General features: G+C 34.0%; 1 long non-coding RNA gene across 1 annotated transcript in view; it reads left to right on the plus strand.

The window, feature by feature from the left end:
- Positions 1-12380, plus strand: part of LOC125166672 (uncharacterized) — a 28720-nt gene extending 16340 nt beyond the window's left edge. The window contains exon 2 of the long non-coding RNA XR_007152488.1: positions 12217-12380. This is a non-coding gene — a long non-coding RNA (uncharacterized LOC125166672). The remainder of the gene's footprint in view (positions 1-12216) is intronic.
- Positions 12381-12698: the final 318 nt, after the last annotated feature.

Genomic DNA, 12698 nt, shown 5'->3' on the forward strand with positions numbered 1-12698 from the left:
AGTCTAATTGTTTTTTATTGGTTAGAAACGTGTATTTCCTTCATACTTGATTACTTTAGGATCACAGACTATACCAGAAATAGATCCACTTATTTATTTTAATCTACCTGAAAGAAATTGTTTTCCTAAATCTGAAGATTCATGTGTTTCCTCAAGGCTTCCTCATTATCATTTTGAGGTCAATGCACAGATTGGCAAATGAGCATGATCCTTCCTTAAACAGACCCATGAGCCTGGTGATAAGCAAAATAAGGCCTGCCACAGACACTAAAGCAGTCTTCCAGTGGGAATAGACACAAATCAATACATATCTGTTGAATTACTTAATGAAATGAGATTCCAAACAGTAATTTTTTTTAACTCATCTATGTCTTGCAAGAAAAAAGCAACTATACAATGAACTAAAAATGAAGGTCAAAGACAAGTCACAAATATGTGTTTTAAGACAGTATAATAAAATATTCTTAGGGAAGGAGCAGAACCTAAAAATGAACAGATTTTTGTAGTTCTGATGGTAATTCAATTACTTTTCAAGTTATCTACAGAAGTAAAACAATATTTCCCTGAGTATAGATTATTTTATTTTTAAAAAATAAGATGGCATGCTGATTTACATATACCAGGAAATCACTTAATGATTTTGCCAAAGATAATGAAAAAATATTTAGGGTAACTAGATTCCAGATTTTATATAGTTAGAAAAAAATAATGGTTTTTGAGGTGACTACCCCAGTATGAAAAATGACATGCTTGCTGTGCTCTTAACTGAACATGGTGAATTAGAGAAAATAGCTCAATGGTGATCACTTCAGTGGGCAACTGCTGTGGTCATCAATAGGAGATAGCTGTGTCCAGGGAAAAAGACATGCTTTTAGATGGACAGGAAAATGATCCTAATGTTTACAGCTTGAGACATAACCACAGAAATAGAAGTGAATTCCAGTGAATGAGTTCAATTAATAAACAGGTGTACAATCAGAGATTTCTGAGCATCATGAAAATTTTAGATAGTGTTGCACTTACCCAGCATCAAAGACTAGAGAAACACCTTGCAATAACTGAATTTTAGAGCTGCCGACTTCTTCAGGTTACATCTCCCTTTAACGTTTCAGAAATATACATGTTTATTACATAAATGTGTACTTGTTCTCTTTATAGTATGTATGTTTTTAACTATCTGCCTATCTATATATTATCTATCTTCATGTTGTAAATGCACTAAAACATTGTACTTCATTGTGCAGCATTTCCTGACTTTCAACAATATCTAATTAGTTTGTCAATTTAAGTTACATGTGTGACAATACATTACTAAATGCATTCTAACTAAGCCAAAGTTTTTCATTTGCTAAAAATGTTATGCAAAAGTTCCCACTGAAGGTCTAACTTTCAGCTAGACCCTAACTTAGGTCAGTGACATTACAAACCAACACTGGGAAATATCCCACTTAAACTGAGTATTCTTTGAGAATTTATGCTCAGTGATGTCTAAAGAAATTAGAGATTTTCGGGGGTGGAAAATATTAGAAATTTTAATGCTAAAACCCATTTAGAAAATATTGTGACATCTTAGAAGATTGTGAAATTTAATTATAAATATGGCACAACCTCATTTGACAGGTGTTTGTTATTTCTTCTTAATTAGATATGCATTAATTGCTAAAGCTGTGAAGGTATCTCTCTGTGTGTATGTAGGCATTATAAAAATATTTTTCTGTTTCCTTGTTTAGTATCAGGGAAGTATCTAGAAAATCCTATTATATATTTGCTACCATTGACAAGAAAGAGTAGAACTTAAAAATCATGTCTGCTATCTCCAATCAAAATCTTTGAGCAACCAAATATATATGCAAGTTATCTATATTTTTTCCTTTTTAAATTTATATTAATTTATATATATTTTAGTATTTATTAGAACGATAAAAAAGTGATTTAATCACAGAGGCTGCTTTTTCTGTGAAATTTTCTTTAAGACTCCATTATTAACAAAAGAGATGAAGGTTGAATAGTCTAACTTCTAACTCTTTGCTAGCTTTATTTACTTTTGCTTATTTATTATTTTTTTATATTTATTTTTGAGAGAGGGAGAGAGAGCATGAGCAGGGTAGGGGCAGAGTGAGAGGGAGACAGAGGATCTGAAGCAGGCTCTGAGCTGACAGCACAGAGCCCTATGTGGGGCTGAAACTCATGAACCAAAGTACCAATTGAGCCACTCAGACACCCCTACTTCTGCTTATTTAAACTATCTGCAGTTCTCTCACCCATTCCAATGCTCTTAATTTGCATCCTCTTACCTCTTTGACTTTGCTAACAAACACTATCGCTTTTCCTCCAACACCATCCTTTGTCCTTGGGGGGAAAACACCTTTAAAAATTTTCTTTATCTGTGATCATAACTTTGTACCTTGAAGAATATAAAGACTTTGCAGATATATATAGGAAGATGGTGATTCTGACTCAAAATTATGCTTTCACAGTTGTGGGAAACATCTGATCAAAGCCCTTCATGCACTTAGCCTCTCTCAGCACCAAATGTCTCATGCGAGTGGCTGGGTTTACAGTGACCTTCATTATAAGAATAGAATCTTTTATTGTCATAAATGAATCAGCTCATATGGCAATCATGTTCTAGTTAAGTTAGCTCACTAGCTAAACTATCTATAAAACACATAAAAGACACCATCTATCTATCTATCTGAAGTTTTTAGAGTTTCTGGTTATATTTGTGTTGTTATTTGATATTGAATGTATCTGCGAGGGCAAACTGCATAAGAGATACCCACATTTCTTACTTCTCAAACCATAGTCCCTGACAGTTAAGCACACAAATTTCCTGTTTAATTCACAACATCCAACATACAAAATTAAAAAAAAAATGATTATCAACTAAACTAAGAACTCTCTTCACCACAAATAAGTGGTATTCCAAAATATATTAATGAATTAGTCACTTAAAGCATTAAATGTGACCAGTTCAGAATATTAGTACCTGAACATGAAATGTATGAAGCATGAAATAAATGTTGTCAGTTGATACATGGGCAGAGTCATGAGATAAATAAAAATTCAGGTTTTCATGTCTCCTTGAATTTTTAAAGGTTAACTTAGTTGTGTTCCTGTCAGTCTCAGCACATTTACAACTGCTGAATTCATTGTCAATATTAACATAGCAAATGTGATGTCTTTTCCTAGAGTTGGTTTTCTTCTGTGTTGAGAATCAACCACCCACAGAGCAGGACATAATGGCATTATACATTACAGTAGCCATGAAAGCTGAGTACACAGAACAGTATAAACAAAATAAAATTTTAAGAATAAGTCCCAAAACTTGTAGCTCAGTGATTTCCAGAGCCAAATAGGTTTAGAGAGTTTTTTTGTTCAAAGTGAGACTCTCAATATTTGAAAAAAATTAAAGATACAATCAAAAGTTAAGTTAGGAAGAGAATTTTGGATGAGAGAGGCGATGGGGAATATTTCTGAATCTGTTAGTAACTTATGTGTGACCTTCACTAGCTTTTTAGTTATTTTTCCCATCTGGACAACATTATTTGCCTCCCTCGCTAGAATCTTGTGAAGCTTAATTAATGTTTGTGAACCACTTTGACTTCCACAGCTGGAGGATGTTGGAAAAATGCAAATTATTATTGTTGTTATTTATTATTTATTGTTCTTTATCTAGATTTAGTTTCAGTCTCTGCGGGTTTACTGGTACTCTGAGCCATGGAGACAAATTAATAATAAATGTAGTGCTAGTCCTTCAGCAAATATCATAATGGCTCAAGAGGAAACAGTTTAAAAAAATGTTTTACTCTTCTATTATAAAAGTCACAAGAATTAAAAGTTTAAAAAATTACCAGAAATCTCACAATTTGATTCATAGTGACCACTTCTACCTTTACTCTGAACGATCAAGGACTTTCATTTAGTGCAGCACTTTTCCTCCTCTGGAATTATGCTATTTTAGATTGGCAACCTGTCTGCTTAATTTTTTTCCCACTGGGGAAACTACACCAGTTATAGTTTCTGTCTTTTTCAATCATATATATATATATATATATATATATATACACACACACACACACATATACGCATATATACACATATATATGAATATATATACATATATATATTCATATATATACACACACATATATGTATATACATACATGTGTATGTATATACATATATATATTTGCAGCTTTGTTTAATATACAAAAGTTAAAATGATTGTTCTAGGGGTGCCTGGGTGGCTCAGTCGGTTGGGCATCCAGCTTCAGCTTAGGTCATGATCTCAAAGTTTGTGAGTTTGAGCCCCGTGTCAGTCTCTGTGCTGACAGCTCAGAGCCTGGAGCCTGCTTCTGATTCTGTGTCTCCCTCTCTCTTTGCCCCTCCTCTGCTCATGTTCTCTTTCTCTCTCAAAAATAAACATTAAAAATTTTTAAAAATGATTGTTTTATTTTATTGCACTTAAATCCTTTGAGTTTGCATTTCTAAGGAGATGTTCATCTTCTCTTAAAATAGTTCATTTTCTTTTTTGTAAAGTTTATAACCATCATATAAATTAAGTTTTATAAATATTGAATAAAAATTGTAGATGTTTTTGCATTGAATATATACTAAGAGATTCTTATTAAAAAATAATTAACTTTTTTATAAAACATGATAGGAAAAATGGAGGAACTCCACTGACATCTTTCACAGAGACCACTTTTTCTTCCTACTAACAAACTCTTCATTTTATGTTTAGGGAATTCTGTAGTACTCCTTAATCTCTGGGAAAACAGGGCTCTGCATCCTCTGGGGATGAGTGTGACCTGTGGAGGCTAACCTTGGCCTTCCCTTCGCCAGACATTCACTGCCATGGGCTCCCTTGATCCCAGGGTTGTTATGTGCATGGCCAATGAGGTAGAAGTATGATGATAATATTCTGGGAAGATTCCTTTCTTTCCTAATCAGGAAACATTCATACCTTTCCTTTCTTCATGAAAGAACAGTACAAAAAATTTTTAATGAATTTTCCCAGCCATCTTGTTACCAGATGAGAAACAAGAGAATTTTTAAAATTTGTATCAAAAGCCCTGCTGTTTAACAAACCCTAACTTGTGCAAATAGATGTCTTCTTTTGATAAATGTTTTTTATTATGTAAGCTATTCATTTTGTCAATTTTCTGCTAGATACTGAAGAAAACAATCTCAGCTAATAAACTTCACCTGAGTATACCAATCCCCATTAGTTTTCTCCATACTTCTGTAGCACTTATAGTCACCACATATAATTTAGTAGTAAATTATAAAAGAACTTGTATTGTTTGGCATTTATTTTTATATGGCTCTTGGACTGAACTATAAGCTCCTTGAATGTGAAAGACCTATTCCATCCTTCCTGTGCTTTTCCCCTAAGCCTTGTACAATACTGGCTCATAGGAGGCTCAATAAATTTTAAAAAGGAAACGTGTGTGTGTGTGTGTGTGTGTGTGTGTGTGTGTGTGTGTATGTGTGAGTGTGTGTGTGTGCATTACCTTTTTCTTGCCTTAAACTCAAAATTCTATCCTGGCTTTTCTGAAACAGCTCTTTGCTATGTTCTACTATTCCTTTGTTTTCTTTTCTGCTCCTTCTCTTTCCACGGCTTATCTGTAGGTGTTCAAAAAAGCTTCATCTTTGGTTTTATGATCTTTTGCTTCTGTGTTCTCTTCCTTGAAGATTGTATCTACTATGTCTCTCATTTATTTTATGCAAAAATGACCATTATATGATACTGTCCCTCTGATCTCTATCCTGAATATCGAACATTCCCAACACCTTACAACTGGTACTTCCCACCGAGTATACAATTAAAAATCTCAGTCTGTCATCAGTCATTGCAAGTTGAAGTATTCTCTCTCTCTTCTGAATTTCTGTAGCTTTGTATTTGTACCAGTATTGCTTGCATTAATAATTTATCTCCACTTATATTTAAAACTCGAGAACAAAGACTATGTCTTGTTAATTTACTTTACTTTCCACCTATATGTCTTACATATAATATGAAATCAGTAAAGGCTTGAATGACTATATGCCTACTTTATTCCAGCATGGAATCAAATTATGTTGAAAAATCAGTTATGCTTTTTTCTCTTTTAGTATCGCTCTATATATAGTTCAGTATATGAGGGGTTTCATCTATTTTTGTCCACATAAAACTAAGGAAGCTATATTTTCATTGATCTGCTTAATATGTAGAAATTCTGATTATGTTTTCCAGCTTCAACATTAGTATAGTTTAATTAAAATTTATTTATGCTTTTAGCTTCTTTTCAATACAAAGAATTATATTTTATTAAGATGACATATTTTTGTAAACTTGTACAAAAAAATACCAGGTATTATTTAATCACCCCTTATTCTGAGGATGAAAACTTCATGAATTTACTCCAAGAGAATTAAAAACATACGTCTACACAAAAACTTGCACATGAATGTTTATAGCAGTATTTTTTAAATGTTTATTTTGAGAGAGGGAGTGTGAGTGTGGGAGGGACAGAGACTTAGGGAGAGAGAAAGAATCCCAAGCAGGCTCCACACTGTCAGCACACTGCCTGAGGCGGAACTCAATCTCAGGAACTATGAAATTATGACGTGAGCAGAAGTCAAGATTCAGATGCTTAACCACTTAAGCCACACAAGCACCCTTGTTTATAGTAGTAGTATTAATAATGGTCAAAAAACAGAAACAGCCCAAATTTGAAATAATTGATGAATGGACAAACCAAATGTACTCCAGGGTAGAAATAAAGAACTATCTTTTCCCCTCTTATGTCATTCTGTGATTTTCCCACCTCTGGCTGCATTAGTAAGGAAACTGTTCCAGATTTTTTTAAGCAGTTAATCTTTAAAGATAAAAAAATTGAATTTTAATGCATCTGTGTATTTTATGCAAAGTTCAGAGATTGCTTTTATGACAGTAGTAACATTAAATACGTAGAAAGTAGTGGATTGATTCATAAAAGTCATAGTAGAGTCAAACAAAATTGTATATAAAAATTATTTTGTGCTTTCTATATGTAAGTCATTGTGCTAAAAAGTAAGGAGAAATAGGTAGGAGATATAGTCTGGCTTACAAGGCATAGAGCAATTCAAGTCTTTGAATATAGATCATTTATATCAATATTCGAAAAGACCCAGAGGGAATAACTTTGGGGTGGGGAAAGGTCTTGTTAACAGATAAATTTCTATAGAATCGTCTATAATAGGAAGAGGATAAAGAAAAGGGAGGGTGGAGAAAAGGAGGAGTAAAAGAGAGGGGCAAATGAGAAGTAAAGGTCTAAATGGAACAGATGTTTTATATGGAAATTTCCAGCAACTATTCTTAATCAGGCCACAGACTCTAAAATGCAGAGCTACACTCTGTTCTCCCAGGAATTCAGCTTGGAACATACTACCTGAGGAGGTTACAGTCCCCCCAGGTCATCCAGGATAGACCAAGAGTAATTGGTACTTGCCTAAGGATAGTATCCAGAGAATAGTGCTCCAAATACTACTAAATTTGAGCATTCTGCTATATCTCTCCTGATAAAATGTTTTCCCACGTGGTAAAAATGCCCTAAGTAATTGACAAAAGGTCAAAGATGTCTTTTGAATATAGGAATTTGTTAATTATTCAATTTATCAATTTATTAAAATATAACCTACCATTCTATAATGGCAAGGTCAGAGTTTGAAACATAAATTAAATCTCATTGTGGTTCACTTGCTCTTTGTGACATCAAATTTTCTAATGCCAAAGTAATGAGTGTGACATTATTGAAAATTCAAAGTCAAAAATCACTTATTTCAGTCACCATTCTAATCTGATATCATGTGCATCCCTTTCTGTTTCCATGATTCTTTTAAAAGATTTACTCAGAGATAAACAGCTTGTCTTTACTTCTCCAGCTGTGTCTTCTCTTTACTTGCACACAAAAAAGACTTTCTCTCATACATTATTTCTATGGATTGCCATTTCTCAGAGGCTCTCTCTTCTTCAGAATTGACATGCTGGTGAGCATTCAATTAGGGAAGTGAAGTGATCTAATATTGATTGGCATTACACAGTGACATTATGATCAGCATCAGGTTAAAGCACCATATATAGTTGGTGATAAGCCAGTCTGATATTTGATACTTTGCTACTTGGAAAAGGAATTCTTTTTTAATTTAATTTAATTTAATTTAATTTAATTTAATTTAATTTAATTTTACTTATTTTTCTTCCATTATTTTACTCAAATTCAAGTAAGTTAACATATAGTGTAGTATTGGTTTCAGTAGAACCCAGTGATTCATCACTTACATGTAGCATCCAGTGCTCATCCCAACAAGTGCCCTTCTTAATGTCCATCACCCATTTAGCCCATCTCCCCACCGACCTCCCCTCCAGCAACCCTCAGTTTGTTTTTCTATAGTTAAAAGTCTCTTATGGTTTGCCTCCGTCGTTGTTTTTATTTTATTTTATTTTATTTTATTTTATTTTATTTTATTTTATTTTATTGGAAAAGGAACTCTTATCCCATAACTCTGACTGGGCTCTTCCCTTCTACTTTCTTTTTTCCCTTTACCAGTTTTAACCAGAAACATGGAGGGTAGGAAGAAATATCAAAAAGATAAGAGTAGACTCTTGTGGTATTTACTGTGCCTTAACTGTTCTTGTCATTTTCACATAGTTGTAATTAATTAACTGAGTTGTAGTAAACTGGGCAGGAAGAGGAGGTGAGAGAGAGAGAGAGAGAGAGAGAGAGAGAGAGAGAGAAATATGATAGATATATAGACAGATATTGTAATAGATAGATAGATATTTTATTTCCAAGATCTGTGTTATCTCTAACTATCTCCCACAGTCTCTGTCATGGTCCATAGCTCTAACATTCGAGCAGTGCCCTGAGCAGCCATAGCATCTCAGAGCTTCACATAGTCTATTAGGCTCTGCCACTGCAAAGATCTCACTACCCTGTCTTCATCACCAGGCTGTCTATACCTTGTATCTCTGCCTACACACACGGATACACTGGTGCATAAGGAGGAATTTGGGCGCATGACTAATTTCGGAAGTTAATACTTTGAAACGCTGGTTTCTAGAAAATCCTCAGTTAATAATTCACTCTCAGCACCCTAAAAGAAACATACTACTTACAAGTAATATGAGAATACATAAACGCTAAAAGAAACTCTAGTTGTTTTTTTAATATTTTTTAAAGTTTATTTTTGAGAGACAGAGAGAGAGAGAGAGCTGGGGAGGAGCAGAGAGAGAGAGACAGACAGACAGAATCCAATGCAGGCTACAGGCCCTAAGCTGTCAGCGCAGAGCCTGATGCAAGGCTGGAACTCACAAACCGCAAGATCACGACCTGAGACAAAGTCTGATGCTTAACCGACTGAACCACCCGGGTGCCCCAAGAAATCTGTTTTTTAAAAACTGTATTTCATATAAATATCATTTTATTTCAATTGACACTTCGTTGAAATACTTTTATTTAAATCTTATAATAAATGGTCAATTTATCATATTCGTTAAGGAGCATCAATTCCAGAACCAGACCTCCTGGATTTAATCCCTTCTGTGTTATTTTACCAGCTGTGTGAACTTGTGCTAACTTCTCAGTGCCTCAATTCTCATTTGTACAATGGGAATAATAGTAACACTGCTTCATAAGGCAATTGTAAGGAATAATAAGGTAATATATGTAAAGCCCTGAGCATAGTTCTTCTTAGCACACAGTAAGCACTATGTAAGGGCTAGATATGGTTATTATTATCTTGGACTTCTCTCTGAAAATATCAAATAATAATAATTATTATTTTATTTGTCTTATTAGTTAAAATATTCTAACGTGGTCTTCTCCCCTTTTAACTTATCACACTATTATTATTCTTCAAAGAACAATCTATTCCTCAGATTTTTAAAAACGATTTTCAAAATAGTGAACCAAGACTATATGTTTAACTATACACATTACCTTTTACAGATTCCCTACCCACTACAACATCCACTAAAATGACAATGTATTATCCAAGTAGGAATAATCTGAATCAGAATAGCAAATCAGAGAAGGCAACTATTACATAACAGGAATTTCAATAACTTCTGCAAGATATATTACAAATAGGATAGTCTGAAGATAGTATAAAACACTTCTCTCAAAAGAAGCCCACAAGTAACCCTAGGTTTGAAGCTCTGGGTCAAAATTATACTTGTTTTACTTTATTTTATTTATTTTTATTTTTTAAATGTTTATTTATTTTTGAAAGAGAGAGAGACAGAGTGCAAGTGGGGGAAGGACAGAGAAAGAGGGAAACACAGAATCTGAAGCAGGCTCCAGGCTCTGAGGTGCCAGCACAGAGACTGATACAAGGCTCAAACTCACAAACTGTGAGATCATTACCTGAGCTGACATTGGATGCTTAAACGACTGATCCACCCAGGCACCACAAAATTCTACTTATTTTAAATACTACCCATATAAAATTTTAAATTATTATGATTATATAAGAAAAAATCCTATGTATATTACTACCATAGCAATGTGAGGTATTGAGCAAATTCTTGGGATAGTATCATCCAATCAAATTCATGCAAATCAGAATCTTATCCATCAAGCTTTACTTAATAATTTTAAGGATACTAGTAATCAGATAGTTCAGAAGAAACAGAGAGGCCCTTTCTTCCTGCATGGTCACATACCTCTAGCCCAAAATAGATGAAGTTTTTCAGTGAGGTTTGCAGGTTTCTTCACACAGAAGAGAGAATTTAATTTATGTCACATCTCTGTTTTATACCCCCAGAGAATTGTATTGTCTACATGGCATTCTCCAGGGAGCCATGTCTCACAGATTTTGTGTTCTATTTACTATGAGTAAACTTATCCAGGGACTTTTGCCCTGGGCATTTTGGAGACAAGGCCTCTTCCTTCTAGCAAACATCATTAATTTATTTACCCAGAGGTCCTATAGACAAGAAAATTAGACCAGGTTACCAGCCCTCTTTTCTTTTTTCTTGAGATATCCCTATGGTAAAGTAAGTGAATTCATTTCTATCCAGCTGCTTTAGCTATTTCCTTCCTTAAGCCATATTTAATATTTCAGATTACCTTACATCCATGTTGTTATGGAATGATTGCAATCAGATTTATAAGGGAAGAGTGAGTGTTAGCTGTGTTTTAAAATAAAACCACTGAGGTTCAAAGAGAGAAGCTTAGGATATCTAACTGTCAGAACCAACAGTGATTGGATTCTCAGTTTAGAGTCCAATATCCCAGTCAAAAATAAAATAATAGCATTGCTTGGTGGTGATTACCTCAATTGGTGGGCAATGGCCTCTGCTATCCAAATAAAGCCTTAGCAGTCCACGTTTGACTGCTTCACTAGTCTAAAGGGAGTCAAATGTCCCATGAGAGGATTCTAAATTTTCTGGAGAGACTCAAACAATGAAAACAAACAAATCATTAGTGGATTTGTATAGAAAGAACACAACTATAGTTTCAAATAGTGTAGGAGCATTATCCCTATAAATAGGCCTAAGATACCTTGATCAAGTAAACCATGTTTTTAATTCTCAAAGAAAGAGTTGTTACCAGCCATGCATGCCCCGGCATCAATTTAAGGTGGAAAAATTGGTTCTCTTAAGATACTGTATTTAAAATCGTGTATCTAATTGTGTAAGAAAAGACTGCCTCAATTGCTAAGGGATTTTCAAGGGTTAGAAAGAAGTGGTCAAGAAGGTTGAAATGGAACTCTTTTTCTAGCCTTGGTCTTCAAGGACACATAGAGCCTGCTCTGTCTGAAAAGAGATTTCATCACTCCTGACGCTGCCCATATGCATAAGAATACAGTTGTGCCAACAATGTGGGAGCCCCTAGAAAAAATATAGGCAGGTTACTTGAGAAGAAAATTGAGGGAAGAGAATTGTCTTTTTAGAAAAATAAGATGGCCTAGCTTCCTGTAAATAGCTTAAGAAAAAGAGATACAAAAGTGAGAAATACATATTTATTTGTATCTCATGCTTACCTCAAAAGTTCCCTTAGGCTGGGAATATACTGGTCACTATCAGTATTATTAAGCAATATTTCCTGGGGTCAGAATGAAGTTATTCATTTGATTTACAAATAAACTCATATATCTATGATGAGTTCCCTCTTTATAATCATTTCCAATGATAGAATTAATGGTATACTCATGTTATTGCTTACAGAACATTCTCTCCTGCAGGAAAATGCTGAAAATTATGAACACTCACTGAAGCAGGACTTTTCCACACAATGACCTGATGAATTCTGAGCCTTATCTAAGAAGTTGTTTATAAACTTTATGCTGTTCCCTGAAGAGAGAAGAGCTAACAGCATGATGATCGAAATTAAATTTTTAAGAATGGAGATAGCATTTTTAATCATGGGGAAATTGCCATCTCAGTATTCTTAAAAGATGTTCAATATTTAAATATGAGCATTTCAAGATCTAATGAAGCATATGCAATATTTAATTGAATCATAATTTTCCTTTAGAAAACAGGGAGCTTCTCACATATACATTTTCATTAATTGTATAGTAGTTCTCAAGATTTATCTTAACAAAACAAATTAATCTTAACAAAACAATTAATAAGGAACCATTGGTCTTTAGTTATTCAAAATCTGAGTGGAACTGACCACCGAGCTCTGCACTGGTAATGCAGTCAGAATCAGTATTTGAGT

The sequence above is a fragment of the Prionailurus viverrinus genome, chromosome B2 (genome assembly GCF_022837055.1).
Source record: "Prionailurus viverrinus isolate Anna chromosome B2, UM_Priviv_1.0, whole genome shotgun sequence".
NCBI classification, from domain to species: domain Eukaryota; kingdom Metazoa; phylum Chordata; class Mammalia; order Carnivora; family Felidae; genus Prionailurus; species Prionailurus viverrinus.